Source organism: Parus major, chromosome 7 (genome assembly GCF_001522545.3).
Source record: "Parus major isolate Abel chromosome 7, Parus_major1.1, whole genome shotgun sequence".
NCBI classification, from domain to species: domain Eukaryota; kingdom Metazoa; phylum Chordata; class Aves; order Passeriformes; family Paridae; genus Parus; species Parus major.
In genome coordinates, this window is record NC_031776.1 from 29,951,387 (window position 1) to 29,964,193 (window position 12,807).

At 39.5% G+C, this 12,807-nt stretch overlaps 1 protein-coding gene across 3 annotated transcripts in view; it reads right to left on the reverse strand.

The window, feature by feature from the left end:
- Positions 1-12,807, reverse strand: part of DPP10 (dipeptidyl peptidase like 10) — a 433,150-nt gene that overhangs the window by 194,032 nt on the left and 226,311 nt on the right. The gene's annotated exons all lie outside the window — the stretch shown is intronic.

Consider the following 12,807-nt stretch of genomic DNA (forward strand, 5'->3'; position numbering starts at 1 on the left):
ATAAAAGGAAAAGACCACTTTTCATAAACATACATTTTCAGAACTATTAGTGTTAGGAAAATTGCTCTGTGCATATTCATAATCACAGCACGGGAGGTGATCATGATCCCTCCCTTCTCCACAGCACAGAGTCATCCAAAGGTGTAACCCTCATGCTTTTTTAATACATCTCTTTCTTTTTTAAAAAATATATTTGTCATTTTATACTCCTAAGAGACAATCAGATGATCTTATGCAAGCTGTCCAAAATACAACTGGTGTTAAAATGCCCTGAACATAAACTTCAGGACAATATCAACTAGCAGATTATAAGATAATTACAGAAATGAAATGCAGCAATTTACTGTAATTCTACCTAACATGGTATGGACCATAAAGGTTTAAATACACATCCTTTTTAATGCACACTATTAAACTTATTTGTAATAGAAAGCATTAGCAAAACTGCCTGAGGCTGCAAGTATTCCATCTAAAGCTACAAGCTCTTTTTCTCCATGCAGTAGATCAACTGTAAACTGCTCCCCTATTAGTTATAAAAAAACAACAGTAGCTTATAACAAATGTTAAATGAATGTTTCTGTAACTACCAGTGCACTTAAGCCTACATCCTCTGTGGTTACACATTTAACTCCTGCCAGGCACCATTTACATTTTTTCAGTAACAGCACTGCATTGCCCACATTCATGGTACAGTTTGAGACCAAATGGCACATAAACATCTAACAACACAATGACAAAACTAGTACAATTGTCTCTTACAACCCCAACTTCCCCTCACAGAAAACAGTATTTTTTCTATCTAGATTTGGCAAGCAAAAATGTTTCTCTGCCACAATTACATGTGTCTTTAGTATCTCAAAATTAAATGCTATGGTAAGATTGCAAAAGAAAACCAAAAACAACAAAACCCACCACCTGCTATGTTTTACAAGCTTCCAAAAGCATGGTAAAATTTACTCACATACATATTATTTCATTCTGCATTTCTGGGTTATAATGAGTGTGAAATGGGTAAGTCTTAACAGAAAGTGGCAATGTTCTTGTGCCTTCTTGGCTCACATACATCACTTCAGCATCCACACCTCCCACAGCAGCAACAGTGTCTTTAACTTTTTAATGTTGTTTTTTTAGCCCCTTGCAGGTTCATTTCTACATGTAAATGACAGATTCTCTCCCTGGTCTTCTTCTCCAGAAAATAGAAGGGGAATTGCCCCACGCAATCTCCAATCAATCCCACAGGGAATTCTCACAGCAGTCCTAGCACATCACAGCTCCCAGCAAGGAATGTCCCCACTTCCCCAATGCATCTTCTGCCCATTGGAGCCATCACCCTGCCCAGCCTGCCAGAGATTGCTCATTTTGGAGATTTTTAGCCCCAGCAGAGTGGCAGAGCAGCCGTTCTGTGTCCTCAGAGCCTCCCCTAGCCGTGCAGGCCAGCACAGGAGCAGCTCCCTCAGCTGAGGGGTGCCAGCCTGCCCGGCCCCACACCCCAACCCCGGCGATGGCCTGGCAGCCTGGGCTCACCCCATCCTGCAGAACCTCTGAACAATTTATTCCCACAGGAATCAACTCTTGGGTGTTGACACTGGCCCCGTGCCAGGCAATGGATGATGCTCAGCACAGGATTTGTGGCCAGTCCCTCCCACACTGAACTTCACAGTTTCCCGGGGTCAGCGTGTGGAAGAACCTGATTACCACAACCCACAACACCTCTGAGATACCTGGGGGGGTTTTACTGAAGTTCAGGACTCCTGTCTTCAGCACTCAGGGGAAAAAAATGGTGTAAACAGGAACTCCTGGCACCTGTCTCCTTTCTCCACCCCATTGCCTCTGCTTCCCAACCACTTTCAAGCCTGCCTGCTTCCCTCATTTTCTTTCCTACCATGTGAAATACTAATTACCACAGCCTGTGCAGCCTTAGACACGGGTCCTCAAGGCCTGCATGAGTGCTTCATCAGCCCCTTTGGTGATCCCTAGGTTATGAGCATCGTGTGCTTCCACCCTCTCTGGACAGCCCTGGCCATGCTGACCTTGCAGGGATACACAGCTTTTCCACAAAAATACAGAATTTCTGCATCCTGCAGGTGATCTCAGATCCAAGCTATTATTTTCCCTTAAGAATTATCTTAAAGTGTTAATAGCACAGCCTAGGAAACACAAATTCTAAACATCTTTTATTCTAAACATCACAGTATTAGCCTTATTTAAATGACACCTGACAGATCCAGTTTAAGAACTAGAAGCTCACAGAACCAAGTGGTGATGAGAGAACTGTAGTTCCCCTCAGAGCATTGTGAAAACCTATTCCAAAGAACTGACTTAAAATGATAGAAGCTGGAAAACTTGATGAATGTACCAAAGCCTCTAAAAAATGTCCCAAGTCCTCATTATTCACAAGGTTCTTCTCTGCAGACATGAATATTCTTCAGTTTCTAAAAATAAAGCTTCATTTTAAATACTTCTGCAAATTGTGCAGGGAGTATATCAAAGAAATGAATCAAGTACTGAGCATACAAAGCTTATTGGTACCCACAATGAGAAAGAAGAGAGTTTCCAGCTAGCTGAAAACTTGGAGACTGGCATAAAAAGAAGGATTTGTCTTAAATTAAGATACTTGGTTTTAATATTCGGATAAAAATTACAAGTTATATCAAATTATTATATTAAAAAATTATTAAAGTTCATGATGACGTTTTGACATTGAGTGACAACATTCTCATAAGACATTTATGAAGTTTCTGTACACAAGCAATATTTGATGAAGATTAGAAAAGTTACTACAATGAAGTGAATTCATAGCACAATCACTATTGAGGGCATCTCCAATTAACTTTTTTGATGCTAAGCAATGCAACTCTTGGACTATAACCTACAAAGTTTTAAAACGGTGTAAGCTGCAGCTCTTCAACAATAAAATATTTTTAGCCTTGTGATGCTTTTCAAAATGGCCATAGGCAAAAGGCAGTTAAATAGACCTTTGGACAGTGTATCACTGGCAAGGCAGAAGCTGTGATTTCTGAGTGTGACACGAAGATAAAGGCGTTCAAGAGAAAACATCACAGAGAGCCACAGAATGAGAAGCATTTGACACCATGTAGTTTCCCCATAACTATCTGCTAACTGGCACATAACAACAATGCAGACACAGATGGAGATTTAAGGATTTAATCTTCTAAATACGCTCTTTTATTATTGTGGTTTGAAAAATTACCAACTCTTGAATATGGTGGTTTATATATAACACTACCTATAATGTGATTATAGATTTTACAGTCTAACTCTAATGAATCAGAAAATGGCTGCGTGAAGAATAATACAATTGCAAGTTTTCTCATTATTTATAGTAGCTTTTTCACAAACCATTTAATTTTGTTGTTGCCAAAAACAATCCTCAAGTAATACATATTTCTGAATGCAATTTTTGATTGAGTTACTTTACTAAAACATACTTTGAGTTACCTTACTAAAACATAGCTACGAAGAGAAAAATGAAACACTGCATGAACAACACAGTGTAGACCAATGTTAGTGATCCCACTGGCTACTGCTGCCAAATCCTAAAGTCCACATTTACCAAGGGCTCACAGGCACTCACCATCAGGGATCTCAAGGCAACCAAAGGACAAAGCCTAAAGTTTCTGCTCTGTGGTTGTCTCCATTCAACCTCTGTTGAAAAGACCCCCAAAAGACTGTTCTTGCAAAAGCATGTACTACATGTGTGAAACAGCATTACAGAGGCTGCAAACCCTGCAGCAGTCACCAAAAGAAAGGCTCAACCAAAAACCTGTAGAGACTGGGTGTGGGGGGGAGGGCAGGTTGAGGAAAACATGAGTTATTCCCACCCTTCTGCATCCTGCTAAATCCCACTCTCCACTGCAAAACAAGGTATTTCGAGGGAAATGCTGAAAAAAAAACATATCCAGCAAATATGCAAAGCGAATATAACTCAAATTGGCTGAAGCATCTTTCTCTCTCCTTTTCTAGGCCGTTTTCTAAATATATAGTAAATCTCCAGACACAGCTTACAGGCTGATGATGATACACTATAGGCATGAAAATCCTCTAAGCAGCAGCAAGATATGGCTTTGAATATCGCAATCTGTGACAGAGAATCATAAATGGTTTAGGTTGGAAGGGATCTTAAAGATCAGCTCAGTCCAACCTCCCTGTCTCCTTCCACCCAGACTAGCCCTGAACACTGCCAGGAAAGCCACAGTTTCTCCCAGGAACCTATTCCAGTTCCACGCCCTCACAGTGAAGAATTTCTTTCTTATGTCTAATGTAAGCCTGTCCCCTTTTGGTTTAAAGCCACTCTCCCTTGTCCTGTCACTACAAGCCCTTGTAAAAAGACCCTCTCCAGCTCTCTTGAAATCCCTTTAGAAGGTTTAGGGAATGTCCTTCTAAAGTTTTCACAGAATTTTCACTGCTCCTGGCTGAACAGCCCCAGCTCTCTCAGCCTGTCTCTGCAGGAGAGGTGCTCCAGCCCTCTGAGCATCTTTGTGAAGTCCTCTGGACTCCTCCAACAGGGTCCACAGCCTCCTCACCCTGGAGGCCCTGGAGTTGGATGCAGCTCTGCAGGTGGGGTCTCGGCAGAGCAGGGTAGAGGCAGAATCCCCTCCCTCCCCTGCTGCCCCCAGAGCTTTGGATTCAGCCCAGGATGCAGCTGGATTTCTGGGCTGCAAGTGCACATTGCTGGGCTGTGTTGAGCTTTTCATTCACCAGCACCCCTAAATCCTTCTCCTCGGGGCTGCTCTCAATCCAGTCCCTGTCCAGCCTTTATTTGTGCTTGGAATTGCCACAACCCACATAGGGAACTTTGCACTTGGCCTTGTTGAACTCAAACACAGACCCTGGCGGGCTGGAGGGTCCCAAGGATGTGGGACAGTGCCAAAAGCCTGGCACAAACCCATGGCAGTTGTTTTTCCCTGGTACACCAATGCTGTAACCCTGTCCTAGAAGGCTGTAGCCTCATTCAGATGTTCTGAGATTTTGTTCTCTCTTTTGGAATGAAATACAGATTCTATCATGGGTGTTTCATATTTAGAATAAAAAAACCTATGAAATTGTCTCCATCATGGCTATATTACACAAGACTGTACAAAGAAGACCTGACCCAAGTTCTCCTAACAACAAAGAAGTAAAAAAATAAAACTAAATTCCATTAGATTTATTTCATATAAAAATTATATCTATATTTTGCATATAATATATATTATATAATATATATCGATTATATATCTATTTATTTAATATAAAAATATTTTGTATCCCTTGACACAAAAACGCAAGCACATATTTTAAGTAGCATTGGGGATATTGATTTGAGAAAAAGCATCGTTTAGAATTAAGAGACATAGTAGAATACACAAAAAACTTTCAAATATTTCCATATTTTTACCTGAATAAACTTACAATCTTTCTTGTAGGCAGCATAACCAGAAAAAAAATCACAGCTTCCTCCCTAAAGCTTATCGAGTTGCACAGTTTTATTGTTAATCAATGAGGATAAAAAGTCTTTCAGACATAATTTTTCCAACAAATGTGTACAACTAAGGCTGTTGTAAGAGAACAAAAGGTCAGAAAATATTGGCATAACATTCTGCATTAGCAAGTCAGGTTTCTGAATTATCCTCACAGCATTTTCTGGATTTCTTGGAAAACTCTTTGTGTAAACCACAGTACAATTTCCACCATGGAAATAATGCCAGAAGCAAGAGGAGAATGAATGCCTGGTGGAAGCAGACACGTGGAAGGGCACTGCCTAAAGCCTGAGGACTCCTGAGTGCCTCTGCCAGGCTTTTCCAGAAGCCACTGGGTATTTAAAACACATCATCCCCTTCAGGAGAAGTGAAACTTTCAGAGACAAGCTGACCCTGAGAGCTGGCATTTAACCAAACTGCTTTTCCTCACAGAACTCCTGTCCATGCTGCATCAACCCAGATGAGAAATGCTGAGATGAGCCAAATGCAGAAAATAGACAATTCTCTATAAAAATTAAGAACAAGAATTCAAGCAGGTTCAAGCAATTCAGCTGGGTTCAGCTCTAACTGAAAGCAGAGATTCTGCTGTAATTTCTGCAGTCCAGAGTGAACTTCACCAGTTCCAACAGTCCAGGTCTGCAGATGCACATTGGTGCTTACCCCTGGACTGTGGTTATTTGGAACACAAAACCCACCAGCACTGAGCTGCAGCAGTGCCTGCTGCTCACCTGCTTTTGTGTTGAGGCAGGTGAAAGATCTTAGAGGAGCTTTGGGCTGTAGCAATTTGGGGCTCTGGCAGTTTCTGCCAGCATGGCATCTTCTGATGCCTTGAATAAATCATCTGCTTTCTTTCATCTTTTTTTTTTTTTTTTTTTTTTTTAATGCTGTTCTGTTACCAGGACAAAGCCTACAGAGAAAACCACTAAAGTGAATCACAGCCCCCCCCTTATTTTGGCAAGAATTTCAGGGGCAAAGTGCTTTAGAGTAGGAAAAGCAAATGTAATTTGCTTTGCAGTAGGAATGAGAATGTCTCACTCTGCACCTCACATGTAATCACAATATCACTTCATTAAACTCTTGCCATTTGCATTCCCCAAACATAAAGAAAAGTGTCAAATGAAAAAAAGACAAATAATTTCATGTCACATTTCAGGTGTTTCAAAAGACAGACTCAATACAATTATAATAGAAAGATTGCAGACTTTCCAAAGCTCTTTATAGAGCTGGGCTTGCAACTGGTATTAAGTACTACCTGCCCTGGGTTTGCAGTGTGCTATTTGAAGGGAAATTACCCCAGCAAGCCTTCTGATTTTGTGATTAAGTGATTGTGTCCATTCCTTTCCTGCTGTTTTTGACTAATCCCATGGCCTAGATAGCAAGAGAGACTAAAAGACAGATCCACAAAGTGGCACAGGATAGTTCTAATCCATTTGCATAAGTACCTATCATTTTCATCCCTCGTGTTCCCTTTACAATCCACTGAGTTATAAGATCCTGTTGCTACAGTTCTTGTCTCAATGATTATGGTCACACAATTGCTTTCCCCGGTCAATATCTTTATTCATGAAAACATTGGCACTTCTTTTCAGTCACTGTAAAATGCCACTTTCAGAGGAATGCAGGATTCTGTCAGCTCTATGGATAACAGGCATTTTAAAAGGAGAGCAGCTTGTTAGCAATTACCCTGCTCAGAACAGGTGCAGGGTTTGGATACAGAAACAATCTGTCTTCATATTTTTATTTCTTTGGGTTGCACTGGTAGAACAAAGCACTCCTTTTGCACAGCCAAACTGAAAAAAAACCCAGACCAAAACAACTAAAACAAATCCAAACCCACCCCTCCTCAGTAAAAATAAACTAAAACAAATGTGCACATACATATAAATCATTCTGAGAAGTGCTGATCACTCACACTGGTTATTAAACTTAAGAAACATGTTGTGCTTTCTTTCAGCTTGATCGTTTTTGCTCTTAAGCAGAGAGAACTTTTCCTTGGACCTGCAAACACCCATTCATGAACTGGACTTTGGTTATTTGGGTTATTTTGGTATTTAGCTTTGTCAACACCCTTAGCTCCACGCACTCACAAAAGAAAGGACCAGAAACATTGATGGAATCTATTCAATGTATTATGGCCAGCATTAAGAATACATTCCACATCTTCCCACTCATTTTGCAGTGTACCTTGTAACACTGAAAGACAATGAGCTAGCTATTACACTAGATAAACAAGTGAAAGCTTAACTTCTAAAGCATTCTGCTGAAACCCTTGTTCAAGGTCTAATCACAGCAGATGAGTCTAAACCTTAGGTCATTATTCCTGCAGGTAATAAATACAAAAGCAGAGATGGGTCAGCACAACTTATCAAAACAGTGTGGAACCTGCACAAGTGAAAATCTGTGGCCATCTGCGTGTTTTTTAGCTAACATAGTAGCAGGGGGGAGGTAAAATATCACAGTCCTCAATATTAAATAAACTATGGAAAATGCAGGCCATGGAAAATACTGCCATTGTTGAGTAGTTGGAGCAGAGGGAAACTTGAATAAAGTAGCAATGGATGACAGAACTGGTTTGTATCCAAAAAAAAGGAGCAGTCACAATGTAGAGAGGAGCTGCAGCAGGCAAGGGAGCTCCTTATGCTTTTGGGAGCTGAGCTGAATGCAAGGCATTCCGATGAAGAGGTGCAGTGCCAGCATCAGAGGCAACTTCACTGAGCCTCAGCATTTCAGAATTGTTAGCCCTTTTCATCCTGTGTTCACAGTCTTTTATAGTTTGTTTCTAACAAAGTTTCAGAAGTAAAAATACTCTTTCTTTCCAGTCCAGCAGAAATACTTGGAGAGTTGGGGAGAACATCAAAGTTCTGACAAGACATGAGGAAGTTTCTTGGGACCCAGAAGAGCAGTGGGACATGAAAGCTACAGGAAGCTGCCTATGGGGACTTCTGCAAATTCCTGAGGATAACAGCTAATGAACAGCTGCTTTAATAAACAGCACTCCAACCTCCCCTGCAAATCTCACCTCCAGACAGAATGCTGTCCAGAGGAGCCTCACACCCCTTTGGGGGCTGAGGCTCACCAACATCTCTGCTCTGACTTCAGGTTTTGTTCCTGGTGTCCTCACCAGACCAAAGCCCCAGTGCTCACACCGTGCTGTGTGTTCTTTCCCTCACACCAATCTCATCTGGGAGCTAATGAGATTTTTCTCATTAGGAAAAGCCATCTCTGTGTCTTGAGGACTGCCTGTGAGATTCCATGGGAATAAAGCAAGTGGCTCATTTCCAGTGAGCCCATGCACCATTGGCATCTACAGGAAATCAACACTTCATTTAAACAATTAAAGAAAATTCTTAGAAGTATTTTACTAAAGCAAGTAAGGCCAAGGACAGGAAAAGACCACAAAGCATCAGGCATAAACATGATTTCATCCACGTTACTACAGTGTAACACAAGAAGTCTGTATAAACACCAGCACAGCCATTTATGGCCAAAAATATATTTTCACATATTTCTATTGATCCTAAATTTAATTAAATGTCACAAGATAGTAAAATATGTCTCCCATTCTTACCATGTTAAAGAAAACTGCCCCAACCAAGTAAAATAACATATCTCAAGGAAAAGGGACTTAAAAAATAAATGAAAACAGGCTATCCATGTTGAATACCTACAGATCTTTCTACAGATAATATATATATATATATATACATATCTAACAGAGATGTTTGCTGGAATTTGTACTTTTCATTTCTCAGAAACAAAGTTATACCTTTCCTGATTGCTTGAAAAAAAAAAAAAAAGAAAGGCTTTAACACATAGTTTTATTTCCTGATCTATTGGCAAGGTCCCATGACAGATGATTTTTAAGACTGACTTCAACAATTTCAGCACTAATAAGCAGATCTGTTAGAGAACACTGCAGTTCACTGAAGGTTAGATAAACAACAAAGGTTACCAAACTGCAGCAATGTCATAAAGTCATATTTAGACCTAAGCAACAAAATTTTACAATTTAAATTTAAATTTTAGATTAGAAAAAACAAAATTGGCATTTGGAGTTTCTCACTGTTCAGGTATCTGTACACATGCTTAATTTTATGCCATTTAAGAGTCCTGGAAAATGAATCTGATAGAGACTTTTTTTTTTAGATGAGTGAGATTAAATCAGATTTATCAAACTATGGAACACGTTTGTAAAGGTTATTTTGCAAATTTACATCAGTATTTTTCTATTTGTTTTCAGATTTACATATAAATTACATGCAAATAAAACAAGTAGTTTAAATCCAAATGTGCTTTAATAAGACTCTGTGCACATAGATACATATACACATGCATATATCACTGAATATATAGAGACAAATATTATCCAAGTCAACATTCCTACAAATAAATAAAAATGTTAATAAAACAAGGAGTCAGTACCAGAAAAGGGAACACAAACACAGTCTCTGTGTTTAGAATGATCTAATGCAGCAGAAAGTTACATGAGTTTCCCAAGCTCAGGTGAGAAAGGGAAACCAGCAACTCTTTGTGTAAATATCTGTCAAAAAAACTGTAGCAAACAAAATTACTCAGTCAGTATAACTGGACTCTAATTGGAAATTTATCATTTAGCTTTTCCCAGTCTGCTTCACCATTAAATTACCTGTTTTTCCAGGACATGGAATTCTATTGAAAGCAGTACAATATTATGATTCTATGGTCAGAAATAAAGATTTGGTTTCTACTGCACTTTTTAGGAGAAAAAGACCAGAGAGGTGATCAGGAAGTTTGTAGATTTAATTCATTATGCTACATTATATAGAGTTAATATATATAAATATATATATTATGACCCAGCAGAGCCAAGATCACATTTCACTTAAAAACAGTGTAAGTCCTCACAGCACTAAGGACATCACATTTTTCCAGCACTCATACACACATATAGAGCTTGTAAAAAAGCATTTATAGAAAGAGAATGGGTCACAAAATCATCTCTTAACATAAATTCCACTCAATTAAAAAGCAAATTTAGTACTAGGAGGAAAAAAACATCAGGAATTTCTTGGCTGTTTTACCAGATTCATTGATTTTTTCAGTGTACTTTCAGATAATGTAAAAATCCAGCTTTTCTCTCCCTGCAAAATCATTTTATCTAATGGCCAAACCTATCTTCCTAAAATACCTCAAAGGGCCTTTATCCATTAAGTTTCTTTGGAAAATGTGAGCCACCCATTAGGAGTCAAGGTGCTCCTATTGGCAAACTTTCCCAGATGCTGCTTTTACTCAAAAGCAAAGAAATACATAGATACTGTAGGGACTGCTCCTGCAAAGCCTGGACATTCTAAGGAGCAACTCAAATGAACCTTTGATTGTAGGGATATTATTATTTTATTGTAGGGATAAATAATTCTTATTATAATAATAGTGCCTAGAAAGGCAGTGATGTTGTCAAGCACTCTATGCATGCTTTAATAATTTTACTAATAAAGGTGAAAGCATATCACTATCTTAGAAATTTTGGCAGAAATCCATCCAAACTAAGAGTTTTGACTTAGAGAAAGAAATGAATGGCACCTTTCACTTTCTCCAGAGTAACATCTTCTTTCTGTCTGATTCCAATGACAAATAAGGCAAGGATGATCACTATAAAACACATAATATCTATTTCTTTGGGGTTTCTTGCCATTCAAAAGTTAGAAGAGTTATAATTACAGTTCTGATAAACAGAAGACCTCACCAGTGCAGAAGTGGGTATGTGCCTTTGGCAGAGCTGATACACTGAAGTGGGTGAAAAGCAGCCCCCTCACTGAATTTTCCATCAATGCACTGAAAGATGATCTCTTGTCCACAGATCCACTACTCACAACAGGCACTCAGCTCAAAATCTCTCCTTGGCTCTGAGCTTTAATATAAGAGCCAGATAATTCCTACAGATCCATTTCAACTGCTCCTACTGAAATGTCTGGAGGCTATTTGACTCAAATGAAGGTGTTGGGCTATGAGACAGGCTGTAACATGAACACTTTTATACTACAGGCCTTAAACATAGAGGATTCTTTGGAGACTCCATGATTCCCTAGATTATAATTTAAAAAAATATCAACCTTCATTTCTTTTTTCTAATTACTTGCTTAGTTTTTAACAAGAATGAATAAACATATTCAGTGTGTACTCAAAAACAAGCTGCTAGAATTCAGAATCCAGACCTATACTGACAACTAAACGGAATAATTTAATTAATAAGCTACAAAAAGGAATTTCCCAGATTTATGCCATACAGAAATGGATTCACAGGTAATCTTGAATGTTCATAATATAAACCACTTTCAGAGCAAAAACAGGGGGAAAAAAAACAACAAACAAAGCAAACAAACCACCCACAGAACAGAAGTCTGAATTTTATCACAGATAAGTAAGTGGCAGTGATGTACAAATGTATTTGCAAACTGATGGAAACTCTCCAAGAATTAGTTTGTAGCTAATTTACAAAAAGGGAACATTAACAAAAGTGTCAGTGTAGTTAATACCTGACTTTTGCAGGAAAATTTCCTTCTTCACATTTTGTGTTGATTTTATACCTGTGGGGTTTCCTCCTGCTTTCTGCAGCTCATAGCACTGTATGCTCCTTATTGCCTCCCGAGTAACTGAATCATCTTTTACATCCCTGTCTTCTTTGTGTAAACAACTTATGAAATTTTCTGGAAGCAGCTATATTAATCTTCTGAGACTGCAACTTCAGGCAGCTCTAGCTGTTCCCACAGGAGCCAAATTTTGGGGAATATTAAAACTAGCAAAGCTCCTTGAAGCTGACCTGACAGACACCAAGTGACAAAGCCAGCAGCTGGCTGCGAGCTGTGCCCGTGATTTCTGTCTGCAGTGGCCCTTGGAGGAAGCAGCTCCTCCACTCACAGCGTGTGGAGATGTGCAGCCAAATCCCCCTGGCCCTCTGCTAGGCACAGGGTATTCAGAATAAAAACCAGCACTAAAGTAGCTCTTGTGAAGCACCTTGAGTGGGAAAACAAAGCCCAGCACCTGCACTCCATCCTTTCTAACCTGCTCATCCTTTCTCCACCTACTCAGTCAGAATACATGAAAAAAATAAACAAAAACAAACCAAACCAGAAAACCCCAACCAACCAAAACCAAAACCCCAAGAGCAAAACAACCCAGAAGTGGCTCTGACAAAGTTGACCTGGACCCAAGTTGGTCTGATGGGCCAGCTGGTTGAAAATCTGCTCTTTCCTCACCTCTGCCCAGTGTCACTGCTCATCACAAGCCTTACAAATCACTCCATCAGCTCTCAGCAGCACAGGACCCAAGGCATTGTTCTGTGCACAGCCTG